Here is a 19,085-nt window from a genome sequence, read left to right as displayed (position 1 = left end):
TAGGAGAGTGTGTGGGGGGAGGGTATGGGGGACTTTTGGGATAGCATTGGAAATGTAAATGAAGAAAATACCTAATTTTAAAAAATCCCCAACTTAAAAAAAAAAAAAAGAACTCTAGGGCTGGCTTAGTCCTGTTAATGTTTCATTCTACTTGGGAGAAATGTTTGTTTTATATAGCATGGATGTAGAGTTTGCCTGAGTTCAAGTTGTCAGTTTGACCAGTCATTCACTCTGCTAAGCCCATTTTGTTTTAATCTCAAAATTGTGAATAATAATTATTATCTTGTAAAGAAAAATAAATGAGGTAGTATGTATACATTACTTAATAAAGTAGCTGGGGAATGATTAAAAAAGAGAATAGTGGGGATATCAGTAGAATTTATTGCTATTTTAAAATTCATATTTCTATAAATTTTCTTATAGCCACCTTTTAAAAATTAGTCTGAATGTGTTAATTACCAGTTTTAATTTATAACTTAAAGGTAGATATAAGTGTTCATTCATATGTTTCCTTTTCTTAACATTTTAAGGTTTTGCTTGACATTTAACTTTTAAAAAATACATTATTAACAATGTATCCAGGCAAATACTCAATACTATTTCTTCAAGGTGTTTTAATTTTTACCGAACCTACTTTCTGAAGGTGACTTGATTTAATTTATTTTTTTCTTTATTCTGTAATTGGTTTTTCTCCATATCTGCCAATAGTAATTTTCTTATTTTGCTAGTATTGTTTGCTGAATATTATACTGATGTCAGGCACAATACTATTGAATCCTCATGTTATTTATCAAAAATTTGCATATTGATTAACTACAGAATAGTATTATGTAAGCAGCCTGTTTATCACAGATCAAGGGTAAAATGAATATAGACCAACACTGATAATGGAGACAGACATCTGGATGGACCTTATCATACAAGTTATCATTATTTACCTTGTAAAACCTGAATGGGCAATGCAAATATGTGTGGTTTCCTAAAGATTCTTTCTCAAAGCAAGTAGATTATACTATAGCTGCAGATAGATTGATTAGGATCAGTACAATGCCTGTTGACCATAATAAAGAATTCTTACAGACTTTACCAAAACAGCACAAGCACCGTTATGATTCCAAAGAATAGTTCTTCAGCAACACAGCTCTTTTTAACCTTTCCTCTTGTGAATATGGCCTATAATTGTTGGAAGCTATATGATTCACTCTATGTCAAATGAAAAAAGTGAAAAAAAATCACATTAGCCTCTTAATACATTATAACATTTTAATATCACTCTTATGACCAAATTAGATATGAATATTAAAATTGTTTAAAGCATATCTTAAAATATATCAAAATAAAACAATTAATATCTTCTAGCTCCCTGGTAGTAATGGAGGAATTAAAAGCACGTACACATACTGCCATGGTGGATTGAAAAGTGACCTCTATTCTATGTCTCAGCATAAGGGAATGCCAGGGCCATGTAGCAGGAATGGGTGGATTAAGAAGCAGGGGAAAGGGAAAGAGGATAGGAGATTTTTGGAGGAGAAACTAGGAAAGGGGATAACATTAGAAATGTAAATAAAAAAACAAATGTAAAAAATAAATAAATAAATAAAATATAAATAAAGAGACTACAGTGACTCTGTACTGAAGAGATATGGGCTTTGGTGCATCAACAAAGCAGGAGAGAAACATGAGATATTTTTACTCTTAAAATGTCCAGAGATCCAATCATCCTGTTTTAGACTTCTACCTCCAAGCTTATGTGAAATGCTTCATGTAAGATGTCATAGTAAAAGCCCCCAGAAAATAGTGCACATACCTCAGTTTCTATCTATAATTAAAACCCACTATAAATCAGCATGATGTAGTGATTTTCTTTTTCTTTTTTGGTAGTATGCACAGTAAATATTCTGAATCAAACTTTTGACTTTCTCTAATCTTTCTTAAATTTTCTTGTCTCGCCATGTCACCCACCTAAGTCAAACAACTAAGTAGAATTGACAGCTGTAATATTATGCTTCCAGTCTAGATTGTAAAGAGTACATCTGAGATGTAAATAAATAAAATAACCAATGAAAAAATCAAAAGATAAAGATTAATTTTTTTAAAAAGGTAATGCATGAGCCCTCAAAAAGTGTGAATAGAATAATCTATATAAATTTCTGTAAAATGATTACAATGTCTCCACAGGTTTATTTTCAGAATCTTTGATTATATATATTTACACATTGTATAAAACCAAGTAGCAAATATTGGTTAGTGTTATTTAACTTTTTTTTATATTTTTTATTAGGTATTTTCCTCATTTACATTTCCAATGCTATCCCAAAAGTCCCCCATACTCTGCCCCCCACTCCCCTACCCACCCACTCCCACTATTTGGCCCTGGCGTTCCCCTGTACTGGGGCATATAAAGTTTGCAAGTCCAATGGGCCTCTCTTTCCACTGATGGCCAACTAGGCCATCTTTTGATACATATGCAGCTAGAGTCAAGAGCTCGGGGGAACTGGTTAGTTCATAATGTTGTTCCACCTATAGGATTGCAGATCCCTTTAGCTCCTTGGGTACTTTCTCTAGCTCCTCCATTGGGGGCCCTGTGATCCATCCAATAGCTGACTGTGAGTGAGCATTCACTTCTGTGTTTGCTAGGCCCCGGCATAGTCTCACAAGAGACAGCTCTATCTGGGTCCTTTCAGCAAAATCTTGCTAGTGTATGCAATGGTGTCAGCGTTTGGAAGCTGATTATGGGATGGATCCCCGGACATGGCAGTCTCTAGATGGTCCATCCTTTCTTCACAGCTCCAAAATTTGTCTCTGTAACTCCTTCCATGGGTGATTCGTTCCCAATTCTAAGAAGGGGAAAAGTGTCCACACTTTGGTCTTTGTTCTTCTTGAGTTTCATGCGTTTAGCAAATTGTATCTTATATCTTGGGTATCCTAAGTTTCTGGGCTAATATCCACTTATCAGTGAGTACATATTGTGTGAGTTCCTTTGTGATTGGGTTACCTCACTCAGGATGATGCCCTCCAGGTCCATCCATTTGCCTAGGAATTTCATAAATTCATTCTTTTTAATAGCTGAGTAGTACTCCATTGTATAAATGTACCACATTTTCTGTATCCATTCCTCTGTTGAGGGGCATCTGGGTTCTTTCCAGCTTCTGGCTATTATAAATAAGGCTGCTATGAACATAGTGGAGCATGTGTCCTTCTTACCGGTTGGAACATCTTCTGATGTATGCCCAGGAGAGGTATTGCTGGATCCTCCGGTAGTACTATGTCCAGTTTTCTGAGGAACCGCCAGACTGATTTCCAGAGTGGTTGTACAAACTTGCAATCCCACCAACAATGGAGGGATTCCTCCATTGTTCCTCTTTCTCCACATCCTCGCCAGCATCTGCTGTAACCTGAATTTTTGTTCTTAGCCATTCTGACTGGTGTGAGGTGGAATCTCAGGGTTGTTTTGATTTGCATTTCCCTGATGACCAAAATGTGGACACTTTGCCCCTTCTTAGAATTGGGAACAAAACACCCATGGAAGGAGTTATGGAGACATAGTTTACATACAAACACCTTTTTCTTCTCCCAAGCTATGCATCATTGGCACATAGTGCACTCACTGCTTGCTTATTGTTTCAGAAGCAGGAAGAGTTGTAACTGGTCTAGGAAAGAGACACTGATGGATACACATTTGCATTCCAATGTTTCAGTTACTCCACAAAACAATGAACTAGTGTGGTTTCCTGCATTATAGCCTTCCAAAGCAACTGTACTTTTAAATACACTTTGTAGTATTTTTTTTAAATTCATTCATGCTCATCTCCTTTTGTAAGAATACAAGTTGTTTGATGTGTTGACTTTATATTTCTCATTGGAACTGTATACTTTATGACTTTTTCAATGAGTATACTTTGTTAGATGTGGTGTCATAAACTACATGTCTTTGAATATGTACATATATGAGATTTAACAGACATCTGCAGTTTTTCCAAATGAAAAGATAAATTTCAGATATAGATAATTTCAAGTTTAATATATATAAGAATTATTTTCTAATTTCAAAAAGTACATCATTTTATTGTGTGCTACATATATTAAAGTCTGAAAATTATACTTGGGAAAAACAGTTGCACATGATGTGTAAACATTTATGTACACACACACACACATACACACACATACACACACACACACACACACACACACACACACACATGAATACTTGTGTTTGCTTTTCCAAAATGAGGTTTATTTTGGAAAAAAAGGACATTTCATGTGAGAAAAAGGAACTCTTTGTCTCTTTCTTGGGATAGCACCATTGTTAGGCCAAGAAATTAACTTATGATATTCAGTTCTTCCCAGGCTGGATAATCCTCTGGTTAACCTCACTGGCCCTGGCATGTATTAATAGTATAAAGAGAAACTGCATTTGTTCTGATTACTCCCCTTTATAGAAGCTGTGCTTTGATGGAAATAATAAATTGGCATCATTTTTCAGTCTTTGTATGACTACAAAAGATGATGGTTACTGCTATAAATTATTTCCAGGTAACACAAGCCATTTGGTGAGGAGAAGCTGAATATATTGATGGGGTTTTTAAGATGCTCATAGCTGGGTCATGATCTGAGCCACAGTGCTAATATACCTGCTATTGTAATGGAAGTGAGCTTCTTATCATTCATCTCCCATCTAAACAGTTAAGCTAGAGTACCGATCCATAATTATTGTGATTCAGACAGCATCATTAATATTTTTGATATATGTATACTTGTTATTATCAAAAACAGATTTATAGTGCCTTGGCCAGAAATGAGTGAAGAAGAATCCACACACACAGCTGGGCTGGGCCAATGAGATAGGAATTTGTGGATCACAGGCAGATGATGCTGGGGAAACACTTTTTCTCATTTTTAACCCAAGTCTCTATAAATAGGACAATTTATCAGCTCCTTCACAATTACTGCTACAACGGTGTACATCTTACGTTTTAAAACATGCTGTGTTCTTACACTACCTATATCAGCAGCCTGATGATTCCCTGTTTGTGAGTCATCATAGAATTCTTATGTTTCCCACTTTGGTCATTGAGCATTTGTAACCTGCAATGGAAGAAAGTGATTCTGACTGCATGACAAGAAGGTCCTAGGAGCACTAACTGTGACAATTCTAGCTTTGTTCTTAGCGTTCCAGGGGGTGAGCTTAAGTCCAGTGGAGGAGAAACAGATTCTGTAAATGCTCTAATTACTTATCCTTTACCTTGTCCCCTTTTCATTGCTCCTTGACATTCTTGTCTTTGACACTGATAAGTACTTTTGCAGGTGGTGGAGGTCACTACGCAGTCTTTCTACCTTTTTTTGATGCTTATGTGCACACATGTATGTGTGTTTGTGTGTGTCTGCCTCAGCTTGTGTGTGTGTGTGTGTGTGTGTGTGTGTGTGTGTGTGAGAGAGAGAGAGAGAGAGAGAGAGAGAGAGAGAGAGAGAGAGAGAGAGAGAGATTCTGTAAAGGATCTCTCTCTTCCTCTCCCTCTGCCTTTTCCTCTGCTTCTCCCTCCATCCTACCCTCCCCCCTCTCTGTGGAGCTTAGCCATCACATTTTTTAAAATGAGCATATGCTTAGCTTTTATCACCCTTCTCCCTGGTGGTATGAAAGAGCCCTACATTTTATATGTATATATAGATTGATAATAAACATTTAAAATAATTTCATATGTTTTATTTGAACTCGAAGTGAATATCCTTTTAAAAGTAAAATTTTCCTGAATTTTTAAATCCTCTTAAAAGGAATGTAGATGTTAATGTTAATATTACAACACTATTTCTCTGTGAAGAGTTAAGCTCTCTCACCATCAGCCACATTTCCTTTTCTTTTTATCTAGAAAGGGCAGCCTGCACCACTTTCAGGTGTGCAGAATTAAAATTTCAAGAAGTCCTAAAAATCAGCTCAGTTCCAATCTTCTACACACATTGGTTCTTACCACCAATAGGATCTACACTGCTATTTTCTAGGTAGAGGGGGCATTGTAGACTGGTTTTTAATGGGTTTGTCTTTTTTTCTGTGACTCTAGTATTCCTTTTGTTATTCTTGGTCTCAACTAGAAATCAGCATACTCTGAGTACAAGAGAGAGAACTTTCTATAGCAGCATCTTTCTGAATATGATGAGAAAGAACTTCCCTACAGCACTTGCTGCCTAATACCCTGTGCATTATCACTGGGTGCACATTTCATGCAGGATTTTGTCCCTCTACTGGGCCCATTATAGAAACACTTAAAGCCAACATTCCTCTTGGATGTCAGAGCTTTTAAATGAATTCCCAGAAACATGATAATTGTTTAACAAATGGCAGAAATTTAGCTCATTCATTATCCAAAATTTGTTTTATTGGATTGACTTAAACTTGAATTTTTTGTTAGATATTTTCTTTATTTACATTTCAAATATCATCCCATTCCCTAGTTTCCCCTCTGAAAACCCCTTATCCCTACTCCCCTCCCCCTGCTAACCAACCTACCCACTCATGCTTCTTGGCCCTGGCAGTCTAGGCCATCCTCTGCTACATATGCAACTAGAGCCATGAGTCCCACCATGTATTTTCTTTGGTTGGTGGTTTACTCCCAAAGAGTTCTGAAGATACTGGTTAGTTCATATTGTTCCTTCTATCAGGCTGCAAACCCCTTCAGCTCCTTGGATGCTTTCTCTAGCTCCTTCATTGGGGACTCTGTGCCTGTCCAATGGATGGCTGTGAGCAATCCACTTCTGTATTTGTCAGGCACTGGCAAAGCCTCTCAGGAGACAGCTATATCAGGCTCCTGTCAACATGCACTTGTTGGCATCCACAATATTGTCTGGGTTTGGTGACTGTATATGGGATGGATCCCCAGGTAGAGTAGTCTCTGGATGGCCTTTCTCTCAGTCTCTGCTTCTCACTTTGTCTCTGTAACTCCTTCCATGGGTACTTTGTTCCCCCATCTAAGAAGGGTCTTACTTCTCTTTGACTTTCATGTGTTTTGTGAATTATATTTTGGGCATGCTGAGCTTCTGGACTAATATTCACTTATCAGTGAGTGCATATCATGTGGGTTCTTTTGTGATTGGGTTACCTCACTCAGGATGATAGCCTCCAGGTTCATCCTTTTGCTTAAGAATTTCATAAATTCACTGTTTTTAATAGCTGAATAGTACTCCATTGTGTAAATGTACCACCTCTTTTGTATCCATTCTTCTGTTGAGGGGCATCTGGGTAGCTTCTAGCTACTATAAATAAGGCTGCAATGAACATAGTGGAGCATGTGTCCTTATTACAAGTTGGAGCATCTTCTGGGTATATGCCTAGGAGTGGTATTACTAGATCCTCCTGTAGTACTATGTCCAATTTTCTGAGGAATTGCCAAACTTATCTCCAGAGTGGTTGTACCAGCTTGCAATCCCACCAAAAATGGAGGAGTGTTCCTCTTCCTCCACATCCTCACAAGCATCTGCTGTCAACTGAATTTTTGATCTTAGCCATTCTAATTGCTGTGAGGTGGAATCTCAGGGTTGTTTTAATTTGCATTTCCCTGATGACTAAGGATGTTGAATGTTTTTGTTTTTGTTTTTTTTTTTTTTTTTTTTTAGGTACTTCTCAGCCATTCAGTATCCCTCATTTAGCTCTGTACCCCAGGTTTTAATAGGATTATTTACTTTTCTGGAGTCTAGCTTCTTGAGCTCATCGAATATATTTGATTATTAACCCTCTATTGGATTTAGGATTGGTAAAGATCTTTTCCCAATCTGTTGGTTGCCTTTTTGTCTTATTGACAGTGTCCTTTGCCTTACAGAAGCTTTGCAATTTTATGAGGTCCCATTTGTTAATTCTTGATCTTACAGTACAAGCCATTGGTGTTCTGTTCAGGAATTTTCACCCTGTGCTCATATATTTGAGGCTCTTATCCACTTTCTCCTTGGTAATATCAGTGTCTCTGATTTCATGTGGAGGTCCTTGATCCACTTAGACTTGAGCTGTGTACAAGGAGATAAGAATGGATCAATATGCATTCTTCTTCATGCTAACTGCCAGTTAAGCACACACCATTTTTTTAAAATGCTCTTTTTTCCACTGGATGGTTTTAGCTTCTTTGTTAAAGGCCAAGTGACCATAGGTGTGTGGGTTCATTTCTGGATGTTCAATTCTATTCCATTGATTTACCTGTCTGTTACTGTACCAGTTTCATGCAGTTTTTAACACAATTGCTCTGTAGTACAGCTTGAGTTCAGGCGTGGTTATTCCATCAGAGGTTCTTCTATTGTTGAGAATAGTTTTTGCTATTCTATGTTTTCTGTTATTCCAGATATATTTGCAGATTGCCTCTTTGAAGTATTTAGTTAGAATTTTGATGGGGATTGCATTGAATCTGTAGATTGCTTTCATCAAGATAGCCATTTTTACTATATTAATCCTGCCATTCCATGAGCATGGGAGATCTTTCCATCTTCTGAGATCTTCTTCAATTTATTTCTTCAGAGACTTGAAGTTCTTATCATACACATCTTTACTTGCTTAGTTAGAGTCACAACAAGGTATTTTATATTATTTGTGACAATTGTGAAGGGTATTGTTTCCCTGATTTCTTTATCAGCTTGTTTATCCTTTGTGAAGAGAAAGGGCACTGATTTATTTGAGTTAATTTTATATCCAGCTACTGCACTGCAGCTGTTTATCAGGTTTAAGAGTTCTCTGGTGGAATTTTTGGGGTTAATTTGTACTATCCTATCATCTGCAAATAGTGATATTTTGACTTCTTCCTTTCCAATTTGTCTTGCTTTGATCTCCTTTTGTTGTCTAACTGCTCTGGTTAGGATTTCAAGTACTATATTGTATAGGTAGGGAGAGAGTGGGCAGCCATGTCTAGTCCCTAATTTTAGTGGGATTGCTTCAAGTTTTTCTCCATTTAGTTTTATGTTGGCTACTGAGTTGCTATATATTGCTTTTATTATGTTTAGGTATGGGCCTTGAATTCCTGATCATTTCAAGACTTTTATCATGAAGGGATGCTGGATTTTGTCAATTGCTTTCTCAGCATCTAACGAAATGATCATGTGGTTTTTTTTTTCCTTGACTTTGTTTATATAGTGGATTATGTTGATAGATATTGAACCATCCCTGAATCCCTGTGATGAAGCATACTTGATCATGATAAATGATAGTTTTGGTGTATTCTTGGATTTGGTTTGTGAGAATTTTGGGGGGGTATTTTTTCCATTGATGTTCATAAGAGAAATTGTTCTGAAGTTCCCCTTTCTTGTTCGGTCTTTGTGAGGTTTAGGTATCAGAATAATTGTGGCTTCATAGAACAAATTGGGTAGAGTACCTTCTGTTTCTATTTTATGGAATAGTTTGAAGAGTATTGGTATTAGATCATCTTTGAAGATTTGATAGAAAATAGTTTGAGGAATATTGGTATTATGTCATCTTTGAAGGGTTGATAGAACTCTACATCAAACCCACCTGGTGCTGGGCTGTTTTTGTTGGGAGACTATTAATGACTGCTTCTTTAGCTGATATGGGACTATTTATATCTTTATTCTGATCCTGACTTAACTTTGGTACCTTATATCTGTCTAGGAAATTGTTCATTTCATTCAGGTTTTCCAGTTTTGTGAATATAGGCTTTTGTAGTAGGATCTGATGATTTTTTTTTATTTTCTCAGATTCTGTTGTTATGTCTCCCTTTTCATTTCTGATTTGTTAATTGGGATACTATTCCTGGGCCCTCTAGTTAGTCTGGCTAAGGGTTTATCTAGTTTGCTGATTTTCTCAAAGAACCAGCTCCTGATTTGGTTGATTCTTTGTACAGTTCTTTATGTTTCCACTTGGTTGATTTCAGCACTGAGACTTCTCTTGGATGAATTTTCTTCCTTTTGTTTTAGAGCTTTTTGGTGTGATGTCAAAATGCTAGTGTGTGCTCTCTCTGGTTTCTTTTTAGAGGCACTCAGAGCTATGAGATTTCTCTTATGACTGCTTTCATTGTGTCCCATAAGCTTGAATATGTTTTGGCTTCATTTTCATCAATCTCTAAAAAGTCTTTAATTTCTTTCTTTATTTCTTCCTTGACCAAGTTATCAATAAGTAGAGTGTTGTTCAGCTTCCATATGTATGTGGGATCTCTATTATTTATGTTGTTATTGAAGATCATCCTTAGTCTGTGGTTATCTGATAGGATGTATAGGATTATTTCAATATTTTTGTAAATGTTGAAGCCTGTTTTTTGACTGATTATGTGGTCAATTTTGGAGAAGGTACCATGAGTGCTGAAAAGAAGGTATATCCTTTTGTTTTAGGATAAAATGTTCTGTAGATATCTGTTAGATCCATTGGTTTCATAACTTCTGTTAGTTTCACTATGTCTCTGTTTAGTTTCTGTTTCCATGGTCTGTCCATTGATGAGAGCGGGGTACGGATGTCTCCCACTCTTTTAGTATGTGGTGCAATGTGTGCTTTGAGCTTTAGTAAAGTTTCTTTAATGAATGTGGATGCCCTTGCATTTGGAGAATAGATGTTCAGAATTGAGAGTTCATCTTGGTAGTTTTTACCTTTGATGAATATGAAATGCCCCTCCTTGTCTTTTTTGATAACTTTAGGTTGAAAGTTGATTTTATTCAATATTAGAATGGCTACTCCAGCTTGTTCCTTCAGACCATTTGCTTGGAAAATTGTTTTTCAGCCTTTTACTCTGAGGTAGTCTCTGTCTTTGTCACTGGGGTGGATTTCCTGTATGCAGAAAAATGTTGGGTCCTGTTTATGTAGCCAGTCTGTTAGTTTATGTCTTTTTATTGGGGAATTGAGTCCATTGATATTAAGGGATATTAAGTAAGAATAATTGGTTTTTTCTTGTTATTTTTGTTGTTAGAGTTGGGATTCTGTTCTTGCAGCTATCTTCCTTTAGGTTTCTTGAAGGATTACTTTCTTGCTTTTTCTAGGCCATAGTTTCTCTCCTTGTGTTGGAATTTTCCCTTTATTTTCCTTTGAAGGACTGGATTTGTTGAAAAATATTGAAAATATGAAATACTTTGTTTCTCCATCTATGGTAATTGAGAGTTTTGCAAGGTATAGTAGCCTGGGCTGGCATTTGTGTTCTCTTAGGGTTCGTATGACATCTGTTCAGGATCTTCTGGCTTTCATAGTCTCTGATGAGAAGTCTGGTGTAATTCTGATAGGTCTGCCTTCATATGTTACTTGACCATTTTCCCTTACTGCTTTTATCATTCTTTCTTTGTTGTGTGCATTTTGTGTTTTGATTACTATGTGAAGGGAGGAATTTCTTTCCTGGTCCAAACTATTTAGAGTTCTGTAGGCTTCTTGTATGTTCATAGGTATCTCTTTAGATTAGAGAAGTTTTTCTATAATTTTGTTGAAGATATTTGCTGTCCCTTTAAGTTGAAAATCTTCATTCTCATCTATAACTACTTTCCTTAGGTTTGGTCTTCTCATTGTATTCTCTATTTCCTGGATGTTTGGGGTTAGCATCTTTTTGCATTTTGTATTTTCTTTGATTGTTATGTCAATGTTTTCTATGTAATCTTCTGCAACTGAGATTCTCTCTTCTATCTCTTGTATTCTCTTGGTGATGCTTGTATCTATGGCTCCTGATTTCTTTCCTAGGTTTGTCTCCAGAGTTTTCTCCCTTTGTGATTTCTTTATTGTTTCTACTTCCATGTTTAGATCCTGGATGGTTTTGTTCAATTCGTTCACCTGTTTGGTTGTGTTTTCCTGTTATTCTTTAAGGGATTTTTATGTTTTGTCTTTAAGGGCTTCTACCTGTTTTCCTGTGTTCTCCTGTATTACTTTAAAGAAGTTATTAATGTCCCTCTTGATATCTTCTACCAGAATCATGAGATATGAATTTAAATCTGAATCTTGCTTTTTCGGTATGTTGGGGTATCCAGAACTTGATGTGGTGGGAGTAGTGGGTTCTGATGATGGCAAGTAGTCTTGGTTTCTGTTGGTAAGATTCTTGCATTTGCCTTTCACCATCTGGTAATCTCTGATGTTATATGTTCTTGCTGTCTCTGGCTGGAACTTGGTTCCTCCTCTGAGTTTGTAAGCCTGTGTCAGCACTCCTTGGGAGACCAGCTCTTTCCTGGCAAGACCACTGTATACCTCCTGGGTGCTGATGTAGGCCCATAGGACCCTGTCCCAGCTGCTATGCTGCTTCTGCAGCTTGTGTGCTTCTGAGTGGACCCTCCTTAGAGAATCATCAGAGAGAAAATGGTGATCTCACCTGTGTCCCAGTGTCAGACACTTCCTGAAGGCAAGTTCTCCTCTGGCAGGGAAGGTGCATAGAGAGCTGAGGGTCAGCCCCACCTCCTGAGTGTAGATGTAGGCCCTTAAGAGCCTGTCCCAGCTGTTCTGCCACTTCTGCAGCCTGTGTGCTCCTGAGTGGACCTACCTTAGAGACTCACCAGATATAAAATCTAAATTTGACATTTTAAAAAAATTATTTATTGTTTTGATTGGTTAAAATTACTTATGCCTGCTTTATAAATCTCATTAGTCACTTAGAAAAGATAGGAATATTGGCTGGTTACTACTTTCTTAAGTCTAGGGTTTTAGGTATGTTGGTGAAATGCTTGCAGTGTAAGCACAAGAACCTGGGTTTGATCCTCAGCATTCATGTATGAAAGCAGACAGACATTTTAGGTCTGTTCTTGTTATCTAGTGCTAGAGACATGGATGAAGGAGGTCTCAGAGAGCCTCATCTAGCTGATGAGTACCAGATCTCCAAAAGGAACACAGGGGAAGATTGTCATTTGATCTACACATGTATGTATAGGGACACACACACACACACACACCCCACAAAAACCACAACCTTTGATATTAGAAGTAAAGAGTACTGTGCTGTACTGCACACTACAGAGATAAAGGTCATGTATATACAGGGCAGTGTGCTAAGCTCTGGATGAAGATAATCCCAATTCTCCATTGCAACAGCCCTATCAGGAATTATTACCTCATTTTTCAGATAAATGAACTGACACCTAGGTACAAAGTCACAAATTCCTTGTAAATATCTTGTAAGTTGTATTCAAGGAGGTGTTCTTGGAGGCAGACAGGAGGGTGAAGAATTGGGACAAAGAGGAAGGGAGGCAACAGACCCTGCACACAAGGTCAACTTGTGTAAAAGCAGGTTGTTTTCTTTTCTTTTTCTTTTTTTTTTTTTTTCCAGCTTGGTGCTTTAACTTCAAGAACTAGTGGTCCTAGAGGACAAATGAGAACAAAAGCTTTTTAAAGCACATGATTTGGTGCATTGGCAATGAGGTCTCGACCAAAGCTGTTCATTTGTAGAGTAGATACCCAGTCTTTCAAATGAGTGAATTCCATGTTCATTAATTAAAAATAATTAAATGTTGGGCCCCACTATTTATTGATGGCATATGAAGCTCCACTGAGAGGCAGTACTGTTCTCAGAGAGGCTCCTGTGAGCAATATTTCTCATTGTCTTTGAAAATAATTAAACCCACATTTCAATGTTAATACAATCACTAATGAAAAGATTCTTGTACTAACAGAGCAAGAAGGGACTTTAGAACCCTTGGACTTTAGCCCTGTCCAATTAGGATGAAAAACGAAGCCCAAAGCATTGACCTTGACTCACTCAGACCAGAAACAAACTCCTAGCAAAATTAGTTCTAAGAAAGCTACTTGAAAATAGATGAATATTTTTTATTAATTATAAAATATATTTTTAACATAGAGGTTTATGTTTTTGTGTTTATGGTTTTCATTCAATCAATGTAACTTTCCTATGGAAGATGTTTTAAGTTTTAACATTATATTGTTAGTATCATGTCTGATTATTCAGTAGAAGTTTTATGTATGTGTTTTACTCTAATAATAACAAGCTTGTCTTTGCAAATGTAATTAAATATTTGATGATTCCCCATGTAAAGGCAAAACTATTTAATTACTACACTTGAAGTTATAATTTAGCAAAAGACTGCTACCTGTGATACTTGGGTCTTAAAGAACATTTTAATATTCTTCTCTTTATCCCTTCAGTATTCTCCTCCTATGACAAAGTATATTATCATTATTTAATTAAAATAATATTAAATGCATTCTCTGACAATATCATACATATACATAACACATTCTAATTAGTCTCATCTCACACTTCTTCCCTTCCCTACCCATATAACACACCTTCCTCTCTCCAAGGCCTTTCCCTTGCTCACCATTTATGTCTTTCTGTTCTGTTTCAAGATCACTGAGTTGATCCAGGGCAGCCTTTATGAAAAGGAGTTTCATAACACTGGGGCCTTGTTGTCTCACTGAGGGCAAGGGTTTAAAACCGTAACTTCTACTCACCCAGTATCAATCAGGCTAGTAGTTTGTCAAATAGAGGAAGGGCCATATGTGGCTTTTTAAATAAGATCTTTGACAATTGTCTTACTTATTTGTTTGGACATCTTAATTGCAATTAATTAATTAATTAATCAAATACTGTGACTTAATCTCATTTTAGTACCTTTATGGACTGAATCTTTGTGTTTGCCACAAAGCTTCTTTTGGAGATTCTTAACTTCTAAAATGACTGTTAGGAGGTGTGGCTTTTGAGAATTAATTAGATCGAAAAGCAGAGAGCTCTCAGTCTAATCTTATTTAGAAATGAGCTCAGAGAGCTTTCCAGCCCCATTCTGCCAGAGCAAGATAAAGGAGAAGGCAGCATTCCCTGTCCTTGAAAAGGGATCTCACCCGAAATTGACATTGTTACTGTGCTGAAGACAAACGTCAGTGTTCAGAATTAACTGTCTTTGTAAAAAGCCATCTGGTCTATAGTACTTTGTTATAGTGGATTCAACATATGAACACTACCATTACTATATTTTTACTCAATTTAGAACAAAACACCTGGGAGAAATGCCTTTTTTCTTTCTCTTACTTAATTTTTAACATCTACCTCCAAAGCATTTCATCTTCAAGCCCTTGCCTCTAGCAGGATAAAAAGTTAAATATATCACTGAAATGTGAAAATAAATGGCCCCATAATGATATACTGAACATCTATGCATTCAAAACTTTTATTACGCAAATAAACTCTGTCATAATCCCACTTAAAATGAGAATGGAATGAAAACCATAGTACAAGTTATACTAATTAGGCAATGGTTTCTGCATTTTGTTTTTGATAAGCATTACTCCATTCATCTTCCATGAATAGAAGGTTACTTGCTCAGTGTGAATACTTGTATATAATACTTACAATCAAACACAGCTTTCCTTCTAGCTGATGAAACCCCATTAAAAGATTTACTTCTGAGGCAGCAGTTAAAACAAAATGACCATGGGGACACTCACATCTTCATAAACAATTTTCATGTTCACTGGGAAGGGGCCCTTGATCCCTGTAATCCTGATATCCAGTGTCTCACAGGGCTCATTTGTACCATTCATAACTATGGGTTCTGTGGGTTTCTTAGCTAATGCTTTACAAACAAATGAGCTTTTTCATTTATTCCTAATGACTTTGGTTTATACAAAGAGATCTTAAACTGTCCCCAGAGCAATCATTTTGCGAAAATGTTATTAGAACATCTTTACAAATTTAGAAACAAAAGGGGGTTTCATTAACCATGGAAGTCATTGGGAATTGAGGGCCCCTGGCATATTCAGTTCTTACCAATCTTGTTTTATTTTCAGTAATGAGTAAAAATGATCTTGTGAACTATACATTGATTGTCTGGTGAAGGGGTAGGGAAGCGAGGAACTGATGAGGTAGAAGAGTTGCTAGAAAACTCAGCACTCTAGGCTAATCAGCTCTGCCTTAATTCTTGGAGAAGATACATGCAATGTTAGCTCCTGGTATCGGGTAATTGAGCCAATCCTTTCCTGAGACTTGGGGATTTGTTCCCAAGACTGAAGATAATTTTTCGTGCTTTAGATGATCTATTCAAACATACGTGTCTTTCATATTCTTCCTCATCAAGTTTGGTGCGTGTACTGTGTACACAGGAATGGGCAGCTTGCGACAGAATTGAAAGTAGACATGAAGTCTTTTGAGAAGCACTTCCATATTATACAGCATTTATCTTGATCTACAGCTGCAGATTTCTGCTTGGAATTTCTCACTTTCTATATAGCTTTCCTTTCAAAGGGCTGCCTAGGACACTCAACTTATATTTCTTCAGCATACTGATCATTGTATCTAAACTTTTATTGCTGGGAATGTTTATAAGGTCTCTTTTCATCTTACTGTTTCATCTTACACTTTGGCTATAGGGTAGATACTTAGATCACTGCTGATCATGTCCTTTTCAGACACTTAAAGGCTGTGTTGACCATATATCATGACAATGCTAGCAAGCATAATGGTTTTTGTTAGAAACCCAGTCTTTCTAATACCCAGTATTTCTAAAAAATGACATTTTAAACACTGCTTAAATTGTAAAATTCAAAGGGGTATAGAGGTACCATCCATGTCCAGATATACTCTCAGAGAATTACATGTTGGTTGTGGTGGTATGAAAATCTCTCAGCAGTTAGGCTCAGGAAAACAATGGTGCACTTTTAAAAGATGTTCTGCTATTTGAGTGATCTTCTTCACTATTCTTGGAGTTCTGATTGATCTGACAGAGATTAGCCACCTGAGAGGTCACAGACAGCTTTGTACTCTTTCCTAATTTTCACCACAGCCCAGAGATGGTGAGGATTCCAACTCTAAACTTCTTTCTGGGAGAAGCATTAACCTGTCCATATGATGCCCCAGTCTCTCCAGATCTGCCTCCTAAGAGAGCATCTGGCTTTCCAAATATGGAATTCTGATGCATCTGGTATGATCTAGACACCTAGTAGAGAATAGAGACAGTTGGCTAGACACTTAGATGTCACAGTTTCTCTACTAGCTCAGCAGAGAGTAAGCAGACAAAAGCAAGCCAGTAAGTAACATCCTTCCATGGCCTCTGCATCAACTCCTGTTTCCTGACCTGCTTGAGTTCCAGTCCTGACTTCCTTCAGTGATGAACAGCACTGTGGAAGTGTAAGCTGAATAAACCCTTTCCTCCCCAACTTGCTTCTTGGTCATGATGTTTTGTCCAGGAATAGAAACTCTGACGAAGACAGCTTCTATACTTCATAGCATTATCCCAGCCTTTTTTTTTTTTTATAAGTGCCAACTTATTGACAATATATGGGTGATCTTAGATTATGACTATTAAGAATGATTCTTTTCACTAATACATACTAACTCTAATTGCTTTAGTTAATTTCAGTATGCAGTGTTGCAAGCTGGTAATAAACAGAACTGTAAGATATCTGTGTCACCAAGTCTTAACAAGGGAAGACTCTTGTTGATAGTTTCTATGGGGATGCAGGCTGAGGAAAAGATCAAAAGAAGATGCGAATAGAGTCCAATGAGTTAGGGTTTCCATAGCTACATAACCAGCATCCATACTAAGAAGTTCATGTATAAAAGTACAAAAAAAAATAGAGAAAAAAACATTAAACATAGATGTTAAACTATATTCCTTTTACAGAGAGCTGTGAATCTTCTGGTGCTGTGGTATTGTACCACTATCCTCCTTTTTTACCCCCTCCTCTCCTTTTAATGGATGAACAAATGTTTGCTTGTTAACAGTGCTGAGGGAAATGGTTGGCTATTCTGCAATCAGCCCTTCTTAGTGACTGAAAATGAGTCTGGTCCTCTCAGAGTTTGCGTCTGTTTTCCCATACTAGTGTTTTACAATAAAAGTTCTGGATCTTTAAAAGCCATTGTTCCTTTGTGTGATTTAGAGAAGACAATCCATATAGTCACATTTAAATTATTAATGGAAAATGTAACTAATAGAGTAATGAATGTTGCAAAAGAGAGATATATACTTTTCAACTTTAAAAAGTCATTTGAATATTTCTCAAGACAAATATTTTAAAGAGCCCAGAAATGTAGTAAACCATGGAATACCACTGTGCAAAAGTTGACTTATAAGTTTATAATTCATGAATTACCAAGCTTGACAAAGTTCATGCTAATTTTTCTCACACTAAATTTTATTTTGGAGTCATAGTAATAGTTTGCTATTCTTTTTAAAAATAACTATATAAACATAGAGGAAAAGGTCTTTGTTAGTTTTGCCTTATTACTTATCATTAAAATTTTGATCCTCTGTATTTTTAATGTTTGAAGAAACAAGTGCTTGCTGACAGGAGCCTGATATAACTGTCTCCTGAGAGGCTCTGCCAGTGCCTGACAAATACAGAGGTGGATGCTCTCAGTCAACCATTGGACTGAGCACTAGATCCCCAATGGAGGAACTAGAGAAAAGACTGAAGGAACTAAAGGGGTGTGCAGCCCTATAGGAGGAACAACTATGTGAACCAACCAGTACCCTCAGAGCTCACAGGGACTAAACCACCAACCAAAGAGTTCATATGGAGGGACCCATGCCTCCAGATGCATATGTAGCAGAGGATGGCCTTGTTGGACATCAATGTGAGGAGAGGCCCTTGGTCCTGTGAAGGCTCAATGCCCCAAAGTAGAGGAATGCCAGGACAGGGAAGCAAGAGTAGGTGGGTTAGTGAGTAGAGGGAGGGGGGAGAGGATTGGAAGTTTTTGGAGGGGAAACCAGGAAAGGGGTTACATTACATTTGAAATGTAAATAAAGAAAATATCTGATAAAAATAAAAATAAATTAGTTCTAGATAGTAATATGATAAAAATTTAGAGTAACCAGTTAGCTCAGGTCGTTAGAGTGTGGAAATAATATCACCAAGGTCATGGAATTAATCTTCTCTACTGGCCCCATGATAGTTTCTTTGGTCTGCATAGATGGCCCAGTAGCTAAATTTTCTTACTGTTCTTACAGAAGACTTGACTCTGATTCAATTTCAGGAAACCAGCTCAGGTTTCAGAACCTGTAATTCTAGTTCCAGGGGATCTGACACCTTCTTCTGACCTCTCCAGGCTCTTGCACAACCTGGATGCAGTTACTTATTTTCAGGCCCTTACAACTACATGTTACTTTTCTTAATAGAATTTTTAAAAAGAATTTAAAATAAAATGGTTGTATTTTATTCAATAAACTTGACATCCTCTACCTTTGTCTTCATTTCCTGAGTGTAC

General features: G+C 36.9%; 1 protein-coding gene across 1 annotated transcript in view; it reads left to right on the top strand.

Annotated features, from left to right (window-relative positions):
• The window catches only part of Trhde (thyrotropin releasing hormone degrading enzyme), a 398,108-nt gene that overhangs the window by 365,906 nt on the left and 13,117 nt on the right, over window positions 1–19,085 (top strand). The gene's annotated exons all lie outside the window — the stretch shown is intronic.

This window comes from Mus caroli, chromosome 10 (genome assembly GCF_900094665.2).
Source record: "Mus caroli chromosome 10, CAROLI_EIJ_v1.1, whole genome shotgun sequence".
In the NCBI taxonomy this organism is placed as follows: Eukaryota; Metazoa; Chordata; class Mammalia; order Rodentia; family Muridae; genus Mus; species Mus caroli.
Note: the sequence above shows the minus strand (reverse complement) of the source record. Positions and strands in the feature narration are given on the sequence as shown.